This window comes from Hylaeus anthracinus, unplaced genomic scaffold, assembly GCF_026225885.1.
Source record: "Hylaeus anthracinus isolate JK02 unplaced genomic scaffold, UHH_iyHylAnth1.0_haploid 11981, whole genome shotgun sequence".
NCBI lineage: Eukaryota > Metazoa > Arthropoda > Insecta > Hymenoptera > Colletidae > Hylaeus > Hylaeus anthracinus.
In genome coordinates, this window is record NW_026534329.1 from 4835811 (window position 1) to 4858300 (window position 22490).

General features: G+C 41.4%; 1 protein-coding gene and 1 long non-coding RNA gene across 2 annotated transcripts in view; both read left to right on the forward strand.

The window, feature by feature from the left end:
* Positions 1-22490, forward strand: part of LOC128885526 (RNA polymerase II elongation factor Ell) — a 255314-nt gene that overhangs the window by 202651 nt on the left and 30173 nt on the right. The gene's annotated exons all lie outside the window — the stretch shown is intronic.
* On the forward strand, positions 14828-18304 carry LOC128885538 (uncharacterized). Its single transcript, XR_008459628.1, has 3 exons — positions 14828-16711; positions 16851-17001; positions 17086-18304. It is a non-coding gene; the product is annotated as an uncharacterized LOC128885538 (long non-coding RNA).

A 22490-nucleotide genomic window follows, 5' to 3' on the forward strand; every position in this document is an offset into this window, starting at 1 on the left:
GTAATAAAGCATCGTTTGCCAAAGCATTGTTTACCAAAGCATTGTCTTAGGAAAAAAGCCGATTAACAGGCTACCGATCGGTAAAGCGTTACCGAACAACTCTTCGACCCTTACGTCCTTCCAGAGGGCAGCCCCTGAACCTCTGGCTTGGACGTTCTCCGCGCCTCGCTGCCGCGCATACGATACGCTTTCGCGACGGGGAAACCCCCAAGTATCGTTAGCGGGTCTTCAAACGAAATATAATAGAAAATCGTCGGTGACGAACGAAGCTAATCGTAGCACGCCGAGAAAAGAACGGGGGCTTCGTCCAAGCTCCTTTATGTAAACCTTGAGACTAGATCCGGATTCTTGAGAAGCGACGGGAGAGGGAGAGATAGCTCGAGGGACAGGGACAAAGAAGCCAGATATCCAGAGCGAGAAACGGTGGCGAGAGAGAAGAAACGACTTCGCGTGTTTTGGAGGGAAACGGCGATGGTAAAATGGGAAGGGAGGCTCAAAGGAGAGGGATACATTTCTGTTCGGTTAAAGAGCCGCGACTTGTCGATTGCACTGAGGGGGGGGGGGAGCCCCCCCCACCGGCACACGGGGGGGGCGGGGGATCACGCACTTATAGATCGGCAGGAGGGAAAAGCAAGCACGTCGGCGAAAGTGTTCTTGCGTATTGCAAGGCGTGGACCCTCACGTCCGGCAACGAACGAATTTAATGGCGGCCGCGAAAAAAAAAAAGGAAGGAATCTATCGCGATGCCGTGCTCTGGGCGAAGATTTTCGTCCAGAATTCCGCGAGACGCGAATCGAATTCCTTCAACCTCTTCCTCCTCTTCCACCTTCAATCTTTGAATTTTAAATAAATTCTTCTGCTTTGACGCGATGACCGGAAGACTAAAATTCGTAAAAATTTAAGCGGTTCGATTAATTCGATTCGAAATCTCGATATTTTTAAATAGAGTTGCGGCAACGCGATACTCAGAAATACTTACTGAAATATCTGTAATTATAATTTGTTTAAATCGTTATTATAATACAAGTAAAGGGTTGTACATGCGAATAAACACACTGTGATCCCACCAAGCAGCACAATGGAAAATTATACATGGATGTTAGATGTAAATGTATAAAATCGCCCGAGTTTTTAACGCGACTTGAAACTTAAATATAAAAAAAAAACGTTAAGTTGACCAAATTTGATTCTCGTGTACCCTTTTGTGAGGAACTGTAAACAAGTTTTAACGTCCATCAGGTTGAGACTTACACTCAGTTTGTAATTTAAACGAACGGCTTTACGTTTCTAAATAAATCTGTAATTATAAATATACACATATGTGAAGTCTATCGTTTAAATTAGACAAATATCTTTCATAAAAATAGAGGGTACAAATATTTATAAGACTGACAGTATGTCAGCATACATTATAATAAAAATCACGTTGAAAACTTAAAAGGTTGCTAATATAACGTAACAGAGGATCGAATATAAATCACAGAATTAATTCCTACGCCCAATATTTATTTTACAACAAGCAATCGACATACTTTTTTCCCCCAATTAATTAACAATTCTTCCAAGCACCTTCGAACGCCCGTCCTTCGAGGTTAGACTGGAAAGTAAACGCCACGGTTGCGTTCTTCTCACGAAACAGACGTAATTATGTTTAAACCGTCGCTTCGTGGACAACGGCGTTGAAATTGAAGCGCAGGTCTGTTTGTTCCGTGGCGAAAGAGAAAGATGAACGGCTGTTACGCGGCGCTCGCACGATTAGAATCATTTTACGGGAACGTGCAGCGACGGCGTTGGTCTCTCGCATCGGCTCCACGAGGGCCTCGATAAAAATGACCTCGTTTCTGTCAAACGGAGATTAAGTAACTATGTACCAGCCGCGTTATACTTCCTTTCACTGCAGAACCCCGCGCGCATAAGAAACATGTCAGTCGGCACGGTGTGTGCTCGCTCTCGGGCTCTGGACTTTTTCTTCCCAGCTTTTTCTTATTTTTCTCTTCTCCCCGTCGCGTTTCTCGTCCATTTTCGGAGACGAAATTTGTCCGTGACCACGTCTGCGCGAAGCTGCCAGCTCCCTTCGTAGAAGCTCATAAATAAATAGTTCAGATTCAACTTTCAGTGGTTCTACAGTTCCCGATCGATTCCACTAAAAGTTTTATCAATTGGAACTGTAGGATAATTTTTTTTTTAAAAAAGCTGTCAGCTTCACGTAGACTGCGACCTCTCACTGGATTTGAGATTTTGTGTTGATGTATTTACCAGCTATCAGTTTTATGCATTTTTCGTGCATATTGATGCGGAATATGCAAAATGCATGCGTAATGTACTTTGTAAATCAATGCTCGAGAAACGTGCTCGTGAAACGTGCTCGAGAAATCTAATACATAAATGTGTAAGTTGCACACGAATGAAATTTGGTAGCTTGTTTTTCTTTATTGTTGTATGTTGAAATTCTATAAGGAAACCTAACGCGCACAATTTTATTATTATTACTGACGAGGCATTAAATCAATTATTGACCAAATATACATTCTCTAATGCAACACAAACTAAATAACACATCGTGTACGACGCTTTCGTTTCACATTTTCACATTTTCTTTTTTCAATTCGGTCAAGGAAATCTGAAAACGAGATACGTTAATAAATTCCTAACTTTTCAAAGTTCCTACTTTAATTGAAGGTGTCCACGTACTTGTGAGCGGTAGTGTTTTTTCGTAGAGTAAAAATAAAAATGTAAAAACGATGCAGCAGAAAAATGACCAACTCTCCGAGTTCGTTACAATCCTCTTTGACTGATATACCCAGTGTCTCACATCGACCGATGCCTAATCGAGAATGATTACTGTTGTCATTATGAAGAACAGCGTGTATATTTCATAGAATTCGAGCTGTGTCGACTATCAGAGGTACGAAAGCGTTAAGATCACTGGTCGGTGGCCAGTAGTAGTCATATTTTTTTTTTGTCTCTATTCCTTTCATTGCTCTCCTCGTGGTATCTTTCTCCGCTGCCTCCGGTGGCTGCTGCCTCTTTCTTTTTCTTTTCTTCTGGCCCGTGGTGTCTGCCTCCTCCTCTCCTCCAACCTCCTTCTCCTACATTGTGACGAAGGTATGTAGGCTGTGCCACATCCTTGCCCGGAAACCGTTACCTTGCTGGCTTTACACTCAATGGAGCTCGCCATACCGTTGTTCCCCATACACGAATTTCCTTTGGCTTCGTTACTATCGCGCTGCGCCTCATATAGGCGGCTAACTTTATCGGAATTCTTTCTCCTTTCAATTAACGCGATGGATACCGTATCGGTGCCGGTGGAATGGCGGCAAGCGAATTATTTCGAGAGTTTATTAGCCCGTGATTGGAGCAGCTCATTCGTACTCGTTTCGTCCATGTGCTTGATTTTATGCTTCTTCCTGGGCGGTGGAAGTATTAGGTTGTCCGAAAAGTTTCTTTCGTTTTATTAATAAGAAATACATACACAATATTTTGTGTCTAATGTTACATTATTGAATTGTGCACGATTCATTTTGCTCCATTACTGTTACAACATCAACATCTGAGAAATTAGATTGTCTATTTATAGAAACACTACCGCACATAATAATTGAGTGCAAATTACGAAAGAAACTTTTGGGACAACCTAATATTTCATTTTGTCATACGTTAAACAGAAATGTGTATATAGTTTTAATTACTTTATTTAAGGTCACGTCGACTATGATGTTATTAGTGACCTCGTCGGTGATTACAATTTAATTATTATTTATCTAATGTGTTATATTTCATTGATATCTTGACTAATTTGAGAAATTCTATTATTAAGGATCGTCTGCGTAACTATTTCAAGGTTTAAACTTTACTCGATCGTGTTGTATTTTTTGACATTCTTCAATTAAATGTTTTACTGTAAGAGGCTCATCTGTATGCTGGGTATTTGAAAATTGTGAAAATTAAATGTAAACTGTATCGCCATGTTTACAATGGAGTGTGTCGGATTTATCTTCAAATTCAGTATTACGTGTATGTTCCTCTTACTTACAAAATAGGATTTTAAATCCTGCACCTATTTAAGGATTTTAGAAAATTTCACGTCACCCTAATATTTCTCAGGGAATTTTAATTTATTACACAATTAAACACTTTCTTCAGACGAGGTCCATAAAATCTCATACCCCAAACACTTATTGTCGACCAATAATTTTCCACCAAGCAATAATTTAAATTATAAATTAAAATCCGTATAAACTCCCACTTTCATCTTGCGAAAACTCCAAACAAATGTCGCCTATTTCATCGAACCAAACCACTGTTTATCCACCACTTTAACACAAAAAAAAATTCATCGCTTATAAACACTCCTCCGGCATGAAATGCAACAAACAAAAATTGGTTTCTCATATTTTACACTGCATCGATAAGTGACGGTTCGTTACTCGTCGTGTTGCTTTCCGCGAGTCTCGATAGCGTTTCTGTGGCGTTGGAATGCGTGTCTCTGTTGGTTCTTATTTTCTGAATAGGATTTCCTTTTTATCGGTGGTGCGTAACGCCGGTCCGGAATACAAAAGTGGAATTGCACCGGGTAGAAGTAAAACGTGTTCAATGGGAGAGTTTCACTGTACTTCTTTCGTCTTCGAGCTTCTTCCTACCATTGTTTACGTCTTACAAGCTTGTGTCTAATTTCAGCTGAATAACTGTTATCGTCGATAACTTTCACGCGAACGTTAAACGTGAAAGGTATCGGTGCCGTGATTACAGGGCAACCGAGCCAAACTGTATGTTAATATCGGGTCGCATGTGAAACTTGATATATTTAATCGAAGCACAAGATTTCATGCGATTCCTTCATTTTTTACGCCCTTTCGGCTGTCTTCTCTTCGCGAAAGCGCATCCTCTAACGTAACATTTAAATTCTGAATTTATTCCTGATATCGTGTTCACGGGCGCACTGTGTTCAATTTGAATTTCTGAAACTAGGTTTATTAATTAATCAAAGGAATTGTTTCGATAAATTTTTGTTCTCTCTTCAGATACGTCGTGAGAGTAATGCGACGAATAAAATTGTTAAGTAAAGAAATAAATTATTTTATAGGAGAATAGACATATCTTCAAATATACAGAACAATGCTTAATGAACAAAAACCAGAATGTATACTAAAAAATACGACTTCGTTCGGTTTAATCGAGCCACGTTTTCGTTTAATGGCGAGGTAGGTGATTACAAAAAAGTTAATCGATCTATTGCAGTCGTTAGTGCTCTGATATCGATCGTTTTCTAATGCTCGTAGTTTAAAAATGAAATATTATTTCTGTTCTTCTTTAATGTACCGTATAAACAATCGATTTTCCAATCAGCCTGTTATACCGCTCGCATACATATTTCTGTCTATCTGATTCAATTTAAAATATGTGCTCGAGATTGCACTGAATAATCAATGATTGACGTAACATCGGTAAACATTGCACGCGAACACCTACTACTCTATTTTGTACAATTCCTCGTTAGCCGTTCGTTCGCAGATCTATCCGATACCTTCTGAAGGCCATGCGAATGCAAATCGACGTCGCTAATGGTGTCGTTGAAAGTAAAGGAGTAGCAAACCAGAAACGCGCGGTTATGATACCCTAGCTGTGCTTCCAGCGCAACATCTTAATGCGAATGCTCTGATGTATGAAGCAGATTATAGCATAATTGCTTGCAATTTTTTTTCTCTAATTGGTCGTGTACAATTTTTAAGTGCAGGTTCTTAGGTGCGTCATACGTCATCGTAAAGCTTGCATGGATACAGTCTCAGGTGTACATGTATTGTTTTATTTACTCATTTAACGTCTTCAGGAATAAATAATAAAATAACGATCATATAGATAAAAGTATACATACAATTTTTGAATGCATTTTTCCTATGAGTCTTATACAGGAAGTTCGTAGACTCAGCTACAAATACATTTTTATTTATTTACTAATTTAACGTCTTAACTGTAGAATTATATGAGATGATTTTTCTGTTCTTCTTAAATTTTACTACCACTCCTATTTAAGAACCTTTAATGCATCGTATGCTGAACAGATGAAAATTAGATAGGGACCAATGATTAAATGAAATTTAATTATTGGAATGTTTCAGAAATTTTATCATTAGAATGCTTTAGAAATGAATTTATTAGAATATTATTACACGAAATGAAACGATTAGAAACGAAGAAATGATACGAAATGACCAGAAATGATTACGTGAAATTTAATTATTGGAATGTTTTAGAAATTTTATCATTAGAATATTAATAAATGAAATTCAATAATTAGAACGCATTAGAAATGAAGAAATGAAATGTAATTATTACAATGTATAATAAATTTAATAATTAGAATATTATTGAACAAAATGAAATGATTATCAATGCTTGAATTTCGTGGATTATTCTTGTTATGAAATCCGCCACTTGAATTGTGTCGAGAGACATGCACTCTGGCTTGTTTGCAAAGTAACCAGTCTCGTGTGACACCCGATCACGTGCAACATTCCACAGGCCCCGATTTCCGAATTCTCGGATCGCTGCCTCGGTTCTGTCCTTATTCAGTAATGAGAAATCTCATTGCCAATTGGCTTTCTTCTCGTTTCCATCCACGCTTCCCACCGCGCTCTTGCCAGTTTTCCCAACCGAAGCCTTCTCGATGGCGTCAATTGACCGCCCACCGATGGGGCTGATCCAATACTAATGATATTGGAGCGATTCGATGATCGAGCTCCCGTTCGAGAGTATCGAAACGCGTTAGAAGGTAAGGCACTCGATATCGACATCTGATATTGATATCGATACCATGGCGGAGGTATCGCTGTCGCGAACAGAAAACGCCCTTTTTTAAGTACCTCGTCGGCTAAGAAATATCTCCGTTGATTCTTGCTGAAAATTAAATTACGACAAACATTTTTCGTTAATTCTTTAAGCCTCGAAGTCATGTATCGTTATCACCCGAATTATCCGTGTATTTTGCTACAGAAACAGTTGTAGTAAAAATTGATTCGTGTTTATATCTTCTTTCGTTTGTTGACTATGAAATAATTATTGTATTTGGCGAAGCCTAATATTTCTTGGCGTAAGCTCAATTAATTTAATAGTAAGTTGAATCGTGTTTCTTCCTTTTCGTTCTTAAATATAGATTTAGATAACTAATTAATGAATTAATATTTATTTACTTACAAATTCCATCCAACAACACCACACCTGAATGAAATTCGGTATGTTAACGTGGAATTCTTTTCTCTGTTGCAGGTAAGCAATCAAAACAGTAATTCAGTGGCAACTCCCAAGTCGTAAGTAAACGATTAGATTTCCTGTGCTGTTTGCGACGTCTGCAGCCACCCTTGGCAATAAATACCGATAGCTTTCCGATATGGGTCGTTGAATGCGTGACATCAACGTGATCCAATGTCGTAAAACCCCTGGGAATCGACCTCGTAGTACACGAACCTGCTCGCCCCTAAGAAAGCGTTTAAATCCCAGTAGTGGCGGTCCGCCATTCATCCTACGCGAGCCTATCGTGATTCCTATGGAAACGATTGCGTCCAAAACCTTTCGATCTTTATTATTTAATACGAAATTGGCTTAGCAATATCTTCGGATCATTTTTACGTGTGTATGGGTTAAAGAAATCCCCTGTCATCTATTGATATGGATAACCAAAAATGAATCTTAGTTTGTTAAGGGTTACAATTCTTTTCTGGGTTAGGGAAAATACTAAATGCAGGGATTAATTCCGTGTTTTTCTAAACGAAAACACAGTCAAGGGCTACAATTTAATTTCTAAATTAAAAACACAGAGTTCATACCTGCACCAAGTATTTTTCCTAACCCAGAAAAGAATCGTAAACCTTGACAAACTAAAAACCCATTTCTGACTACGTCTTCATCCCTCCAACAGCGCATCGTCGCACCCAGCAGTCCCAAAAATGGGTGGAAGAGGGAGGCTCGTTGAAATATAGGAACCGTGCTTTGACAGAGCATTAAATAACACCCTCGTCCACGGTTTGCACGTGTGCGTGCTCGCGGCTGCGGACGACGCGGGGCGTCGTCGACTGTACCCTTTGCTCGTTGCACCCGGTGGAAGTGGGCCGAGGAATTATTTATACGTCGGTCGACACAGCTGATCTCCGCCTGCGTCCTCCTACCTTTTCTCTTTGCCTGTATTTTTGTGCGTCCGAGCCGAGAGGATCGCACGCGGAGAGAATGACGCTGCGGGCGACGCGAAAAGGCGAGATGAGGACAGCAGGCGAGGAAGAGGAGCCACTCGTCGCGCCAGAAACGAAAAAGCATATTCGATCTGGTGCCCGCTAGAAATAGCGACGCTCGACTGAAATAAACGCATCGTCGCAACACGGCGTCGACAAAGGATCCTCTCTACGGTTTTCTGGTGACGCCTCCCTCGTTTCGCCGTCCTCGTCGCGCGCTTTCTGGCATCGTCGCGAAATTACCGGCAAATTGTTTGACAGGACTGGTTACTCTTCTGGGCTTTCATTGTCATTGGGAGGGCTTTAATTAACGCTGAAGTTCTTCCGCGCGCCGACGTGCGTTCCCTCTCGCACGCGAATGGAGGATGTCGAACAGTCGGCATTTTTGACAAATTTTTACGCGAGGTGCGATGCTCTGTATCGGTCGTGGAGTCGGGAAACAATAATTACGGACGTGTTCTTAACCCTTTAGCCTGTGACAATGTGCGAGACTCGCGGAGTAGAAATTTAGTAGAATATGAAAGCACGAGTCAGACACGTCGTACCAAAGTACGTGAGGAATTTTTCACCTGGAGTAAATCGTTGGCCAAAGGGTTAAGGGATTACTATTCTTTCCTTTTAATTTTTATGTAACATGTCCTTTTTCTTTTATTGCCGACACAATAACTTGACATTGATTCAGTAGTCCGTACTGGAATTATAATTATTCGTACGTTGAATAATCATTCATATTTTGAAATCATCAAAGTTCGAAACGAAATCGAGTGAGATACGATAGAATGGCAGTGTATAAAAAACTGTAACAAAACATATACAAACTTCATATTGTATCAATATTCTCATCAGTTCATATTACGTATTTCATGTTACATATTTTTTTTGTTTATGTTCTATTAAGTATTTCAAATTACGTATTTTCCTTTTTAGATGCAATTACGTATTTCATATTACGTATTCTTTTTCGTAACGTCACATCATGAAATAAATTTTATAAATTTCCTATCGACGATATTAAATATACAAGTTCATCCGAGATTCCCAATACAAAATATGGAAATATCGAGATCGATTTAAAAAGTATACAAAATCCATTTGAATGTTCCCAGCTCGATTCTCTACCCGTTCTTCGTTTCTTTCTTTTCGTCGACGACCAAGCGCGACGCGATTAACATTCGTGGGAAACGAGACGCGCTTTTCGGGGCTTATAGTAATCTGGAACTTGGCGATTTCGCAAGAGTTACGTGTCCCGAAAGTACTCCGATGAAAAATGCGAGATCGAGCGAAATAAACGAATACGATATCGCGCCGAGCAATGTTCGAGCGGTCAATTAACGTCTACGTTAAATAACGCTTTCCAAAAATGTGGAGAAAGTTGAAAATGAGGTACACTGACGTCACCGTTGCATCGATTCGAGCCAAAGTCACCGAACGTGTATACCAACCTGTCCTTGATCGAGACAATTGTTTAATTGAATTATTTATAGTTTATTTAAATACGACGAATTAAACTCGAGGAATTATTATGGTATAAATATTGAATAGTAATAAGTGAACGAATAAGAAACATCACATCACAAAATATTCCTACCTATCTTTTCACTCATTGAACTATTTTGTTTTGTATAAACTGTTTTGTTTATCAGCGTTGAATTATTTATAGTTGGCTTAAATACGACGAATTAAACTCGAGGAATTATTATGATATAAATATTTAATAGTAACAAGTAAACAAACGTACTATCACAAAATATTCCTAGTGTGACCATTCAACGACGCTACCTTTTCGCCCTTAAAACGGCGATATTCAAATTACCATGGATCGTCGTTTCGCTGGGAAAGGGCGACTATTTGATAGTACTTTGTATGCCTAGTGATTTTAATCCAAAAGTGCCAACCTGTTACGAGTTCCTGACGTCACGTAATCGAGAGAAAACGTAGGATGGCGCACGGTGAAAAGGGGTTGGTCGGTCGTACGTGGGGTGGAACGCCTCTGAAGGGTGTAATATTGACGGTCGATGACGTCACGCGGCGCCTCATTGTCGGATTGTACACCGAGCAGCATCCCTTCTCTTGGCACGTTCGTGCAGACGCCCACGCGGATTTTAATGTCGTCCGTGTCGTGCTAAATATTGCACTCACCTTCCGACTCGATGATTAAAGTTTATTTCAGCGCGGGAATCGCAATCGAATTACAACGACCGCGAGGTGACTGTATAAAATTCGTGAGCGTCGGTCCTTGCAAATTATAAAGCGTAAATTATACGGATAATTTAAATAGAGTGTCACAATATGACCAATGAGCAACGAAGTAATTAAAATCGTTTCAGAGAATGTGGAATATTTATACGACGAAATTAAGGGGAGTTTACACAGTTGAATTTCGATGAAATAGTAAAGTTCGCGCGATAAAATTTCACGAAATTACGAATGTTTATCGTCCGTGGTTGCGGAACGAATTGAACTTCATTCAACCTGTGACTCCATTCAAGGTTACGCGAATCCGATACTTTTATTAATAGATCGGCTTTAAAATGCAAAGCGGTGGTCTTAGAAGATATTCACGGTCATTTTTTACCGTCCGCTGGTGGCGTTCGAGTCTGCGCGAAGATAAATTATTTTGTTTATCGGCCCCGCGACGATTAAAGACGAGCCGTGATAAAGAGCAAAAAGAGCGAGAGAGAAACAATGCAGAAAAGAAAGAGTTGAGATGCTATATAAACAATAATCGGGGAAATCGCGTGACAGCGTGCAAAGTACACGTTCCTGTTTATCGGAAGCTTCCTTCACGCGACGCTTGGGCCAAACACTTTAGATTCGATTATGAAAGTATTTGAATCGGGCTGATTTCGTTTAAATGTACAATGTGATATTTTTTCGAAAGCTCTCCGCAGTATTTTTCCAGTTTAAACAATCAGTTTTTCAAGGATATCTTAAAAACTATTACGATTGCTATGGAAATAATTATTACCAAAAATAAAGATAAAGGAATTTGTTTGCATGCTTCTTTTATAGCTAAGAATTTACAACGATTTTTACACATTGCTTGTAACGACTTGATAAAAATATCATCGTAACTTCTGTAATTCAATGAAGAACTACGTTAATTATAATTTATAGAAATTTAATATTTTAAACGGCAACAAATAATACAATATTATTTAAGTGACTTAACATGCTTGTCCTAAATTTGAAAAATTGCTTCGTAACCAATTTGTTTACGAACAAATTGTTCGTAAAATACAGATTTTATAACAGTCCTCGAATTTCCAGCAAAAACTTAATACACATGTTATCAGTATTTGCCGTACCGTTCACCATTGACGCAATCCATCATTAAACTGTGATAAGTCGATAATCATTAACCGAATAAACAACGTTCACCGCTGAATTTACGACCTTTATTCAAAGGCATTGGAAGATGGAAGCCATTGCTCTAATCTATCTCGAATATTAACACGAGTTCTAACAGTGCAAATATTTTTCATCCACTTATTCCGTTTACTTGAGCATTATTATTCCAACAAACGATTGCACGGAGCCGTGGTACCGAAAACCTCAAAAGAAATGTAACAAACGAAGATGTTCTGACACGCATGACACATGGCGCAAGCTGTTTCACAGTGTACAACCTCGCTTCGCGGTTCGAAGCCTCGATAGCATCGATGCGGTGCGAACACGTTAAGGGTCTCGTTCTTCGATAAAAAAAAAAAGGGAAACATGGCGTCCTGGGGATTTCCGATTTCCCCTTCGTAGGAATCCGTAGAGAATACGTGCAGGAACGTGCTGACTTTTCAATCAGATTGAATACGTTACAGATATTTGAATAGTATGAGTAAAGTACGATTATCATTCAAGTGAAGGATTATGTTCGTATAGATGCACTATTTAAATAATGCCAATATTGGTGATTTATTTAAATAGTATATGTTGCAATCGTTCGTTGTAATTAGAGTTGTAACTGCCAAATGTAATTGCACCTCGATTATAATTAAGTAATTGCAACGTATGAAACCTTCGAGTAATACTTGAATGTACTTGAATAGCACTTGAATGTTAAGTAATGCCAATATTGGTGATTTATTTAAATACTACATGCTGCAATCGTTCGTTGCAATTAGAGTTGTAACTGCCAAATGTAATTAGTTGAGTATTAAAAATATTCAACCAATAATGAAATTCTCAAGTATTCAGGTAGTGTCCCATTACGTAGCGATTAAATTATGCAATTATTAAAATAAAAATGAAATATTCGAGCAGTATTCGAGCGCAGACAAATAGAACGAGAAGTCTCCAGTTCTAATTTCACATCGTAGCATGATTCGCGTTTCTTATACGGAGGCACGGACACGTGATACTGGATCAAACGGGAAAGCAACTGTCCTGCACGCATACATATGCAAGCAATACGCATTGCATAATCATCGTAAATGCAACTATGTGTGCAGCACCGAGTCGCGTTGACGCATTGAAATTTTCGTTCCGCTTTCGAACGCGTTCGTCTCTCCTAATCGCAACGTTCGATTTACCTACGGAACATTTACATTCAGGATTTATGCACCTGACGTCACGCTATTGTTCGAGCGAAAATTCGTTCGCTTCGAAATTCTTTCAGCTGTTTTTCCCCGTCGTCGTATTACGAGATACAGGAAAGTAGCGTCGAATTGTCAGCGATGGTTTACGCGTTTGAACGTTTCTAAACGGGGGATTTATGGCGCAATGGAAATATAGAAATAACTTCGCCGATACGCGGTGCACGGCAAGCTTATCTGTTGACGATTCATCGCAAACCATGAATATTTGCTCAGGTGGTGGCGCGAAATGGTGTACTTGTGATCGATGGCAATCACTTCGTGGATAATGTGCTAGGCAGAAAAAGTTTGAAAGAAAAAGGAAGAATTTCTTAGAGCGATTAAATCATTAATCTATGTATTTGAACAATTACCTATTTAGAATTAAAAATAAATTGTTCATTTTAGTTATCAGTTATTGTTGCTGTTCTAGCAGTTTGTAACTGTACTTGTCAATTATTGGGCGTAGAAATTAATTCTCTATCTTCACATTTAATTATTTGAAACTGTAGTTTAAACAAAAATATTCACTCGCCATATTGTTACGTTAAGGTACTAACTTTGATGGAAAACAGATTGCTTCGACACATATTTTCACAATTATATAGAAATACTAAAGTAGATATTAAAATAGTGTTAAACATTGCTTTAGAAGGTCCCACCTCTCAAGAATTTCATTTCACGAACCGTCGAAGTAGCCGGACTTCCATTTTGGATTCCTCGTTTGTGTAAAATGGCGTTAGGAGCATCAATGGCAGTGGTGTCAATCTTAAATGGACAGGTGCATCAGTCACGCCTGTGTGTGAGAATCAGAGCTCGGTGGATTCATAACCGTAACTCGACTCGTCGTCTTCGCTGGTATCGCCTCGTTGTAAACAAGCCTAAGCAGCCCAGCGTACTTACCGGCGCTATGTAGGTTACTATCGCAACGGTCCGCGCCTCCTCGACCCGCCTTTAAGGTCGTTTACAGCGTAACCCGAACCCACTTCGTCTCATCATCCTTCCTCCTTTGCCTCATTTTTTTCACTGTTTTACCGTTTCTCGTAATCCTTTCGAAATGACTATTTCGCGCTGGGGAATCATGGCTGTCAGCTCTGCTCGCGCTGTGCAATGAATTTTTTAATTTCACGGGCTACTAAAGCGCTGAAAATACTTTACGCGCGCTTCGTAAATACATATTTCAAAATGTAGGATACGAGATAATTTTTATTAAAATTGAGGCATGTACTGCAAGTAGCTTTAGAAATTACTTTTTTAGAATTTTCACGTAGTTATGCAAGCAGGAATTCTAAGAACAGTAATCTTCCATATTGCGAAATGTTCCAATCTTGTTACATCGCATGGGTTAAAGAAGAATAGTATCGTTCTTTTCTGAGATTTCTTGGTTGAAAACCGAGCAATTAAATTTTATAATCGAGATTGAAACTTTTTTGTTAGACGGAGTGTCGTAATAGAATCTCCACGGCCGTGCTTCGATTTCTTTTACCGTTGTAAAACAGCCGTCGACATAAGAGCTCTAATGTCACCGTTCAAGTCGCACTGCTTACTGCTTCCCACAACAAAAGTAGCCGGGATTACCCGGCAGGCGTCATTACCCTGCTTTCCCCTACGAGAGCATCAAACTTATCATTTTCTGAGTGGTTATCCTTCCAGCCACGATCTCGGGAGGAATGCTTCCACTGAAAATGCGTTTCGTTGAATTTTTAAAATAACAGGTATTTAATTTCCATTTCCACAGCAACTAGACAAAATTATTTATTGAAAATATGTAATAATTTTTCTGACCGTGTAATTTCACATGCAATCGACCGCATTCAAAAGATTTCAAAATTACTGCTCTCGGTGGAAATCAAACCGATGCTGGTTAAGCGCCGTTTGTCGTTTGTGTAACTCATTATCTCAATGACGTTTTGAAGAACGGTTCAGGGGAAAAAAAAAACGAATGAAACGTTTCCATGTCGAGTGCTTGAACTCTTGCAAATATTGACCTAAAATAGAACTATAAAATGCGCTCTGTTAACGACAACCTGTCGCGTAACATATGATTTATCATGCATTCGCGTTTGGAAAATTAGATTTGCACGTTTCAGAGTCTGCCTCGTGTCTGCTTACGATTTATTCGAGGTATTGAACACGACATGAATTTAATTAATATTGAATGTAGTTTTTTTGTTAATTCTGTTTATTCTTCTATACCGTGGTTAGCTTACTTTTCATTCGAGCTTCCAACTATTAATTAGAATAACACGTTTCAAGGTAGCTCTACGTCGATTTAGAGCGAGCACATGCCTACCAGAAGCGTCGTTCGAATTGGTTACACGCGCTCCATCGTTGGGCCGAGCATTCGCTCGCCACTTTCATGGAACCTCCACAATTTACGGTCTATCTCGCGAGAAAACGTATAAAGATACAACGTCGCATTGTGACCGCATAACGCGGTCCCCCTGGCACGGGTTCCTCTTTCAGCTCGTGGCGCACGCGCTCGGCAACCTCGTGGCTGCACTCGACGCACTTAGTCTACGTCGTTAGCTGCGCCATTAGCTTGCATCCAAGCCTTCCCGTTCGTAGTAGTGGGCTGTACGTGAACGTGGACTATTGCACACAACCGAACGTGCTTTGCGAGCCACCCGAGCGGTGGCGTGTCACGTGACACGGTCTCGCGGGTATATAAAGGCGGCGGACGGCTAGTAGAATCAGCCATTCGCGCACTGGCTCCGAAGTAAGCGCCACGACGCGCCTTCGACTCCCACCGGAGACAACGATACAGGCTCGGTGGTAACTGACCTCGTGGCAGCGGCCAGGAAACCATTCAGGAAATGGCTCGAAAAAAAAAAGAAAAGAGGGAAATCCCTCAGGCGCCACTTGGCCGAGTGAGAAAAGTGAGAACGGAGCTCTCGGGGCACGTGAACATGGCTAGCGTACTCGAGATAAGGCTCGCGTGCGAATCGATTACGGTCGGTCATCGGTTTCGATGACTGGCAAAGAGAAATGACGTAGCCCAACCCACCGACTGCATCGTCATAGATAAACGGGCGGCACGCACGCGCAGAACGTTGCCCCCGCAGGAACGAAGAGTTTCGAGGGGGCCACGCGTGCCCGAAGACGCGCATGCCGCTAGGATCATTCAAGAAGCGATTCGGGTTAACCCGCACGCGACGAATGTTTCGGGGGAATCTGGACAAGGCGCTCGCAGGCTGCTGGAATAGCAAGGAATGGTGGTATTATAAAGAGATGGAGAGATTGCGAGTGCTTGAACTCGATGATTTCAGAAGTTACTCGACCGATTCGGATGGGACTTTCATTCCTGGGTTCCTTGGAAATCTCAGTGTTGTAGGACTAGTTTTGTCACGGTATCTCCATTTGGGGACACAACCGTGAACGGAACTGTTGACGAGCCGTAGAAAGGATACACCCTGTCTAATTGGAACTGTATTTACTTGCAAATAATTGATTTCTCTCTATCCGACACTTTGTCCGTTAATTTATTAGAGACTGCAAGGACATTGGAACGGTTAAAAACGGATTCAAAGCATTTAACTTAACAAGCATTCGTGTAATACAACTCACAGGCCCAGATTGTTCTCCATTCTCTAAAACTATATTAGATCAGGCCTGGTTGTCACGCTCTCTCCTAAACACGTGAGTCTCTCTTCTAGCTCAACCGCACACGCTGACTAATCTGTTACAGATATGTCGAAATTACTCGCTCCGCTCAACAAGTAAATTCCGCCTTTACGCTGGCACGAATTGTCAAGAAAAAACCTCCTCGAACCAGGTGAAAAACATGTCTCGCGGCCCAAGGAGACCCAGAGGGGTGGAATGAGGTTTACGTGTCCCGAGTGACAAAGCAGCGAGGCCGGCCATCTATAGTAATTTAGTATAAATGTATGCTGATTGCAGATCACTTATCCAGGACAACGCTAGGTAATTCAGCTAGCACAATGTACCTCAACGGTAGTTTCTAAACGCTACGCGATTCGCAAGACTCCTAAGACTAACAGAGAAACGAGGTCACGTGGCGTGAGTCGAGCAGGTGAACTTATACACAGTTTTTGGGTTGTAGTTGGGTTGGGTTGGCAGTTTTTGGTGGGAGGAATATGACCGAGACCGAAGAACACAAAATAATGTTTCTACTATTCCTCGGCTGACTAACAGAGCCACTCATTTGTTTGGGGGTTTCAACTGCTCCAGACGAAGAGGTTTAACGACTCAAAGTGAGCACTTGAACTTTTATAAATTTTTTTGGGTTGTGCATACACTAAGATATTTGATGGGAGGAGATTAACTCTAGCTTTTAGTGACTAGGTATACATGTTGAGACACATGAAACACGCGAGACTTGAAAGTACCATGTTCGGAGACCAATGAACACAAAATAATTTTTCTAATATTTTCTTGACGACTAACAAAGCCACTCATTTGTTTGGGGGTTTCAACTGCTCCAGATGAAAAGATTCATCCACTAAAGGTGAGCAAAGGCAACCAAGAACCTGGCCATCCAACAGACCACCTAACCAATCGCCTACAGGATGGGCAATGGGTTTAGACTGGTTTCGGGGTTCTTCGTAATTAGAACGAGACCCGGCAGCCTGTCGAGGATTATATAGAACGACCTGGTCGGATACTTCGGAGGCGGAAAGATCCACCACGATCGAGATCTGACTTTATGCGCATACATTTGTCGCGTCTGGTGGCACACGGGCGAGTCCCTCCGGAATTCGTGACGAAAGACGACACACGAACGCGACGCGTGTGGTAGCCACAGCCGTGCATCATCGGTTCCAAGGCTCCCCGGAGCACTGCCACTCGAGGATTTCAACTTCTTTTTGCCGTCGTTCAAGGCGAACCCGTGTGGAAAAAACCTCCCGCGTGCAACGACGTAGACGCGAGCCACAGGACGGAAAATGTACTGACCCATTGACTCATGGGGGATTTCCGGCGTTAGCGTGCAATTGCTACGTGCTTGGTAGCCGCAACGCTCGTACGTCATCGTTCCCGCGACGTCCTTAGATGTTGCCTTCCATTTGGTGATCCGTGAATGGAACTCTAAACAATTCGCAGCAGGCACGACGTTTAGTCATCGTGATCAGGTCTGGGTTAAGGCGCCGAGCTCCGAGGGCAATAGGAAGCTGCAGAAATATGGAGAGCTGGGGGAGGAAAATAGTATGCAAGGTTACTTCGTTTACGAATGCTGGATCGAAGTACTCCGAATTGTTTGATGCGTTGACTGTCACAGGTGACAGGACTTATGGAGCTAAGACAGTGGTCAGGGTGAAATGTTGAAGACGATATGTTTCGATGGGGTTTATTGAACCATAAACGATCTAACATATCGACTGCCATGTCATGGACATATACAGTCGGTTGTATAAATATTCGTACCCTCTATGTCTATCGAAGAAATTTGTTTAAATTAAATGGTAGGTTTGACGATGTACATATATTTGTATAAATATGTTGATGTTTATATAAATATATTCGCACAGGAACCAATTCAAAATAAAACTTGATATATTTATTTTACATATTTTTAGAGTAGATTTAGACTATATAAATTAAAGTTGATTACCTTTAATGTTAACCTCTTATTTATTTTCTTATTAGTTTCTGTTTTAAATTGGTACGAATACTTCTTACACTGACTGTATTTATAATGAAAAATTCATTTGGTAATATCAAAACTATTATTTAATTTAGTCAAACTTCTTCTGTAGGCGACAAAAATATTTACTGGCGTGTAAACTATACTTTTGGTTATCTAGGTTGTGTAGAACCTATATTTTGACTTCGTAGAAAATGGTCAGAAATGAAAAAGAAGGTATATCACTCGCTTGCTTGAAGAATCGATGGTACACAGTTCAGAGTCTAGCTGTATTACGTTACGTAGACGTGAAGACGTGTCGGAGGGGAGGGCTATACGAGACAGTGTTATTTAACGTTTCAAGAATTTCTGGGAAGAAGGAAGTTGGGTACGAAGATTCGGGCGAAGGTACGCTTATAATTAGCCGATCGACTGAGTCAGCTGCACTGCTTTGAAGTTCGGTTAGCGAGCATTTGCATCAGCTCGAGTAGTTCTACTTGAAATATATAAAGCCCTCGTGTAACACGATTTCATGCAACACAGACTTACTATCCGCATTCCTTGACAAAAACTTTCATGATTTTTATCAACGTATAAATTTCCTTATCGGTCCCTGAAAGCCGCTCAGAGACACGTGCACTCTCGCGTCTTCTTTAACACGTTAATTCCCAGACTAATACTCTTGAGAATATCTACGGTGGTTAAATTTTCTTTACAGACTACCGGAAACTACATAACCCTTTATCGCGGTATTTATTTTTGTATCGTTTTAAAAATTCAACAATTTCATTAACATTCATTTTCGTTGACTTTGAAAAGCACTGTACCCATGCATGGGTAACGCGGCGATCAACGCGTGAACGCGGTCTTGCATCGAGGTTACCATAAACGCGAGGACCAGTGGGAGTCCGAGTTGCCCTCGAAGAGATTTCCCGAAGGCGAACGGTGCGAAAGTTAATCGCGACCTAGACATCACCGACCACTCGAGACGTCTAAATTTACACAACGGACGCATTGTATCCGCGTTTCTGAGGAGCCCGAATAGCACAGGCGAACGGTGGAACGCTCAAACGAAGAAACGATCGGGACGATTTCGCGACCGCCCCGGCGCGAGTCTGCTAATAAAAGACGTTGCGCAATCGTGGACGTTGGTGTTGCGCCGCAGATAATAATAAGAACGTTACAGCCAGCGGGCACACTGGCTGCTAAGATGACAGGGGGGTGGGAAGGCAGCAGGGGGTCTCGATATCGTCGAAGAATCGCTGTGTGCATACGCGAATGCACAAACGTAATAATTTGTCGCGGTCGAGTCGTCGCGAGTCGCTATTGGCCGCGCACCGGTGCATTGGTGCATTGGTGGAACGAAATCGAGGAGAAACTCTCTCGGGCTGAACCGCCGCGCTATTTACGGGGTTCCTTACCGAACGAGTTAGTGGGTCGACACCCGGAGGACTCTGGAAAACGTACACTGTCGCGACGATTAACACTTTCGACCCTAATAGGACTTACAGTCAGTCGCATAAATATTCCTCTATGTCTACTGAAGAAATTTGTCTAAATTAAATGATAGGTTCGATGTGCCCAAATAAGCATTCGTTGTAAACATTTATTTGGAAACATTAAACTTACCATTTAATTTAAACAAATTTCTTCAATAGACATAGAGGATACGAATTCTTATGAGACTGACTGCATATGTCTGAGGGAATATCTCTGGGTGCCAATTAAAATTGAGACCTATAAGGAAATTCTCTAATGACTCCAATTATATCGAGTCTGTCTGGAAAGTCCGTGCCGATTTTTAGTAGGCGGTACAGGTCTGAATATATCGGAATGGCTGAAAACGAATAAAATGTGTACATTCTTTAACGGTTGGACAGGTCGTGGAACAAAATGGTACATATATAATTCAATAAATATACATGAAAATTCAAATATGCCTTTGAATTTTTCTTAAAAATAGGCATGAACTACTGAACTAATCTAATAAATGTAAGAACACAGAGGCATAGAATCAACTACTGCACCTAATAACAATATAAAACAAAAAAATCCTTATCTAACTCGTCTCAGAGTAAATTTGACGATCGCTAACGAAACTATACTTCTCCCAAAAAATTTGTTAGATATGTGGGTGGCATCTCCTGTCCTCGCCACTAGAGGGACATCGCGCGTTTGCGCGATTCTCACAAGTGAAATGCTCTGTCTGCCTAACGTTCGTATATAAGCCAATCCGACCGACCTCCAAATATCCTGGCGTCTAAGGCACGGGCCTCCTAGTTAGCCTTATTGACGAGTCCATTGACAAGACCAGGTCGAAACGCTCCCTTTTCTTCCTTAAGAGACACCGCCACCCCAGATAATTTTGTCTCGATCTGCAGGCAATTCTATGACAAACTCTCTTGGCAATGCTTCTCGGTGTTAATGTCGACCCTGAACAATTCGCGAAACGAGCCGTGGATGCATCGCTGGGCGCCGGTGTTCACGCGTTCATGCGCGCATAGGTCGTTTGAAAAGAGGGATAGAGGAGGGGGAGACAAGTTAAAAGAGAGAGAGGGAAAACCGCGAGATAGAAGCGCATGGACGGAGGTACGGTGCCAAGGTAAAGAAAGTGAATTTCCGTTTTCTCGGCGTTCCCTAGAAGGCCTCGGCGAGCCGGAAGTAATTACGATCGGATTTCTCGCGGCGAAGACTCCGCTTTTGCCACACGAACGAGAACCCCGTATTGTAGCGGGAAAACCATATATACAGGTTACAATCAATCACGGCTAACGACTGCCGGGAAGTCGTTCTTCGATATGCCTCCACGCGCCGGTATCTCCGTCTTCATCTGTCCCTCTACCCCCAGCGACCTTTCCTTTCTACTGGGAAAATCGCACCGCGTGTCACGAGTGCGGGAAAGGCGTACCGCGAACGTTCGAGAGTGTCGCAGAACGTGCGGATGTTCTCGAGTTAATCTCCGTTATAATGGATATCATTCAAAAATGCTCGTTTTTGTAAATTTCTGATGATTTCTTCAACTCTGAGGTGGAGTAAACCGTTCAACAGTTCCGTCTGCTCGCTGTTTACGAGTAAAGTTACAGTAAAGTCTCCTTAAATGCACGCATTTCTCTACGATAAATGCACAGGTCCCCACCACTGGCGGGTATAGTCCTTGAGGGGTCCAGGAGTTCGATCGCCGAGTAGTCTAACATGATCCAGAATCAGATACCTCGCTGGGACAATGCTAATGGCAACGATAAAACTTTGTTTTATTATCCTGGTATTTTTGCTCCGTCTTCATTATTCGCTGTCTTTCTTCATATTCGAAGCTCCTCGACCCGAGCTTATGAATTTAACAAGACTTGGTCTGTATAGACTTGGTAAATACTACTGTATTTACAAGTTTACAGATCCACATTTTGAACCCATGCCTGCAGATGCATTTTATAGCCGTCGAAATTGTTTGATCTTGATGACAGCCGCAGCGAACATGTTAAACACAGATCGAACGGTTGTTAACGCTAATGTTGTAACGCTGTTGCCGTGCGAGCCGTCGATTACATAGTTTGCGTAAACGTTCGCGGTAAATGTTCCGAGATAAACGCGGACAACGGGGCGTATTTGAAGCCTCGCGTTTTATCCGCGCTTAAACGTATCGCAATCGTTTCGAACGTAATTTCGCGTCGTTTCTTGTGCCGGTAAAACTTTCGACTTGCATGCTTCGGGAGCGAAGTTAATATCGTCCATTCCGGACGGTGCGGCACGTGAAAGTGTACAGTCTGTCCCCTGTTGTGTACCCAGAGCCGTTTCGAGGAGGCAGGGGAGAAAAAACACGTGGATCTTATTAAATAATTTTAACACGGTTTTACGTCGAGCGACGGAAAACGATCTTTTGCAACCGAATGGAACACTTGTGCGTAAAACTTGCTCCCCGTCCTTTTCCAGACCGTTCTCCGTCTCGTTCCATCCTCCTGCGACTCCCACCTTCTTCGTCAACATAATGTTCAGCTTGGCAAACAGCGACAGGCACGAGCATACGAAGGACGCACCCACATAGATAACAAACTCGTTTGCACCGATACGTACTTACACGTCTCTCTCTCTCTCTCTCTCTCTCTCTCTCTCTCTCTCTCTCTCTCT